Below are 4,706 nucleotides of genomic sequence, written 5' to 3'. Positions count from 1 at the left end.
TCCATCACATCCAGGGTCTTCCTCTCTTGCACTGTCCCTCCACTATCCCAAGAATGGTGTCTCTCTCCTAGGACTGGTCCCACCTTGCAACATGTCCAGAGTATGTTAGACGAAGCTTCAGAATCCTTGCCTCCAAGGAGCAGCCTGGCTTCACCCTCTCCAGGATGGACTTGTTTGTTCTCCTGGCAGTCTATGGTATAGTCAATACTCTTTTCCAGCACCACAGCTCAAAGGCATCAACTCTCCTTCTGTCATCCCTAGTCATTGTCCAGCTTTCCAAAGGATATCAAGTAATTGCAAAGCTCATGGCCTAGATCGGTTGCACCTTAGTCTCCAGATTCACATCGTTGCTCTTCAGTACTTTGGAGAGATCTTTGACAGCAGACTTTCCTAATGCAATTCATCTCTTTATTTCCTGACTGCTGGTACCAAGAGTGTTGGTAAATACTTATAATTTAATTAAGTACTTCAAAAAATTGATGTCTAAAAAGTCTAAGATTCCTGGGAGTTAGCAATTTTATTTTATGGTCCTATTTCATGACAAAATAACTCCCGAAGATTTGGATTCTGAATGCTGGCCGACAAAGCTGACTGCTATTGCAAGAATAGAAAAAACTTAGGGAGCTCAGGTAACCTAGTGATAAGGACTTGTGCTGCCAACTCAAAGACAGGTGGTTTGAATTCACCAGCTGCTCCATGAGAAAACGACAATTTCCTGCCATTTATGGCCTCTGAAAAATCCACTGGGGAGTCACTTACAAGTTGGTTCTGACTCAATGGGGTATAACAACAATAAGTTGGTTTAAAATTACAAATATACAAATGTGAACCAATATATCTTAAATCATTCATTTAAAAAAACTTTTAGTACCTTTGAAGTTTCAAGCACATTTCTAGGTACTAGGGCTATCACAATGAAGATAATAAAGACTCTATTATCATGGAATTTATATTCTAAAAATCAGTTTTTAAACAAAAGCTCCATGTGTATGTGTGCATGCACACTGTATATGTGTGTTTATGTGTTTAGTATATAGAAATACACACAAATGCTATCCATACTCATAGTGGAGCTCATATACTACTGAAATGAATGTTGTTGTTGTTGTTGTTGTTGTTGTTGTGTGCCATTGAGTTGCTTGTGACCCATAGCTACCCTATGTACAACAGCTCTGAACCTTGCTCTATCCTGAGCAACATTATTAAATTCTCTGACACACCTACCCCCATTTCCCTAATTACTGAGTCAGCCCATCTCATCCAGGGTCTTCCTCTTCTGCACTGTCCCTCTACCCTCCTAAGCAGCATGTCCCTTTCCAAGGACTGGCCCCCCTTTGCAACATTCCCAAAGTATGTCAGACAGAGACTCAGAATCCTTGCTTCCGAGGAGCAGCCTGGTTTCGCCCTCTCCAGGACAAACTTGTTTGTTCTTCTAGTAGTCCATGGTATATCCAATAATCTTCTCCAGCACCACATACCAAAGACATCAATTCTCCTATCATACCTAGTTACTGTCTAGCTTTCTGATGCATAACAAGTAATTGCAAAGAACATGGCATGGATAAGGAGTACCTTAGTCTCCAGAATGACATCATTGCTCTTCAGTACTCTGAAGAGGTCCCTGACAGCAGATTTTCCCAATGCAATTCATCTTCTTATTTCCTGGCTGCTGTTACCAAGAGTGTCAATTTTGGATCCAAACAAATTGAAGTTGTTAACAATCTCAATCTCTTCACTATCTATCATAATGCTGTCAATTGGCCCAGTGGTGAAAATCTTCATTTTCTTGATGTTGAGCTTCAATTCATATGTAAGGCTGCAGTCTTTGACCTTCTGCAGCAAGTGCTTCAGGTCCTCCTCAGTTTCAGTAAGAAGGGTTTGTCATCTGCATAAAGTAGGTTATTGATGAGACTCATCCAATCCTGATGTCACATTCCTCCTTATAGAGCCCAGCCTCCTGGATGATTTGTTCCACATATAAATAGGATACATCCCTGGCATACATCCTTCCCAATTTTGAACCATGTAGTGTTTCTTCGCTCTGTTCTGACAACTGCCTCCAGTCCAAGTATAGGTTTTGCATAAGCACAATCAAGTGTTCTGGGATTCCCATTCTTTTCTGATCAGCCACAGTTTGTTGTGATTCACACAGTGAAATGCCTTTGCATAGACAATGAAACACAGATAGAGAAATGAATAGACAGAAAAAAAAGTAATAAATAATGTTAGAGATGTGCCATGAATCAAGGAGAGCACTTTTTCTCTTGACTCAACTTCTACATGGGAGGATCACTTGTAGACCTGCTCTACTCTTTAATCCACCTTACATATGGGTGAATTTTCTGAAAGTAAGTTTATGAGAAAGAAATTAGCCTACATGACTCATGTCTTCTGATCTTTCCTATGACCTGACCACCTGCAGAGGACATGTACTTTAATCAGCTCTATGTCCAAGTAAGGGAGACCTGAGGTGTCTAACTCTGCTAGAGAATGGGTAAAAAGTTCTATCCATTTCAGGCAAAGCAAGTCCTATTGGCCAAAGAGCTAAAGTCATGCTCATCCATCAGCTTGATCACTAATAAGGTTGATATTTTGTTTACCATCTGGCTGGCTGTCCTCAGTGTCCTATTTAGAAAAATCAGAACATATCAGAAAATCGGGGCATTATTTATTGTCCCCGATAAAGCCCCATATCTTATAAAGGAAAATTAAGCCAGTTAAAGGACAGAGAGTGACAGAGGGTATTATGCTAGACAAAGTAATCAGGAGCATAGTAAATAAGGGGAAGCGTGGGAGGAAATGAGGTTGGAACAGAACACACATGACCCTGCGGGCCATGGTAAGAATTTGGATCTATTTCTAGGTATGACGGGAAGCCATCAGACAGTTTCGAGTCAGGATATAAAAAGGCCTGATTTATAGCTTAAAAGCCTCCTTTTTGCTACCATGTGGGGTAAAATGGATCAGAAGAAGCTAGAGTGGGAGCAAGGAGATGAGTTAAGAGGCTCTCTCACTAGTTCAAGAGAGGAATGGCAGTGCCCTGAACCCGGGTGATAGAGGTGGGACCCACAAGCCAACTCGTTGCTAACCCGTTAATCCCAATTCTATGAGACTCCAAGTTTCTGAGTAGAATCATTCAACACCTTTATTCCAAAGCACCTCTGGGTGAATTTGAACCACCAACTTCCCAGTTAGTAGTTGAGAGGAAAGCACTGGCACAGCAGAGGTGGATATCTTTTGAAAGTATAGCCAAAGCAACAAATATGGCCGACAGAGTGGATACAGGATTTGAAGGAAATGAAGGACTCAAAAGGCCAGTTTCTGACTTCAGCAAACAGATAGTGACATTGTACCCAGTGGGGATGTAAGATTTTTGCTGTTATTGTTAGGTGTTATCAAGTCACTTGTGACTCATAGTGACTATGTATAATGGCTCTGAATCTTGCCTGATCTTGAGTCAATTTTGTTGCCTTCAATACAGCAATCCCCATAACTGCAGTTATTGTGTCAATCCATCTCATCCAGGGTCTTCCTCTCCTGGGCTGTCCTTCCATCCTTCCGAGCATAAGGTCTCTCTCCAATGACTGATCCTTCCTGGCAACATGCCCAAAGTATGTGAGAAAGAGCTTCACAATCTTTGCTTCCAAGGAGCAACTTGATTTCACCCCATCTAGGATAGACCTGTTTGTTCTCTTAGCAGTCCATGGTATGTTAGATAGGAGTAACAAATGTTGGAGAAGAATCATCAATGTGTCCTGGACATGTTCATTAGAGATACTTACTAGATACCCAAGGGGCCCCAGTGACATTGTGTGTTACATAATGGACATATAGTGGAATTTCAGCAATTCAAGTTCACCAGCTGCTCCACAGTGGGAAAAAATGAAGTAGTCTGCTCTTGCTAAGGTTTTACAGCCTTGGACACCTGATGGAGGGTCATTATGAGTTGAAATCAACTCAGTGGCAGTGGGGACTAGATACTGAACTAGTCACTGGAGAAATGAGTCTGGAGTTCAGGTCAAGGCTGGACATAAAAATAGGGAACTTGAAAAAAAATAGGGAACTTGAAGAGTATAGCTAGCAGGCAGAGGACTGAATGAGCTCACTTCATCTACAAAGCGTGATTCAGCAAGCACTTCACATGTGGTGCCTTTGCTTCACCAAAACAGCAAAAAATAGACCACGTTTCATCTGTGCTTCATCTGAGTCCAGCCTGCCAAGAATTCCTTCCAGTGGGAGTTTTGCCTGACAAAAAAAAAATATCTTTGCTTGAGCTTAAGCCCAAGCTTCAGAAGTCATGAGGCTTCTCCAACCCTGAGGTGAACAACAGAATACAACAGAGGGATGGATGTTCACCCAAACAGAACAAAGTCTGATGCAACACCATTTCAAGCACATAAAATAGCCCTTAACATTTCCCCAAAGTGTTCCCAAAATAGGAAGACCAAGAGATCCCAGGCACTTCCTCCATTTGCATGGTAAAGAGATGTGACCTAGCTACTGAGTTCTCCTTGCCCTAATTCAAAATATTACATTTGCCAGCAAATCTGGAACATCTCCAAATGAATGTGGTTTCTTTGTCTTGGGACTGAATTAAGCAAGTTTATAGACAAGGCTATTCTATTGGGGGGGAAATACAGATTTTGTTCCAAGCTTTTAAACTAAACAAGGCTTCTCCTAAAAAATTAAATAAATATATAAATAAA

Source organism: Elephantulus edwardii, unplaced genomic scaffold, assembly GCF_000299155.1.
Source record: "Elephantulus edwardii isolate Elephantulus edwardi_28Jun2011 unplaced genomic scaffold, EleEdw1.0 scaffold00104, whole genome shotgun sequence".
NCBI lineage: Eukaryota > Metazoa > Chordata > Mammalia > Macroscelidea > Macroscelididae > Elephantulus > Elephantulus edwardii.
The sequence above is the reverse complement of the archived record's forward strand: the minus strand, read 5'-3'. Positions refer to the sequence as shown.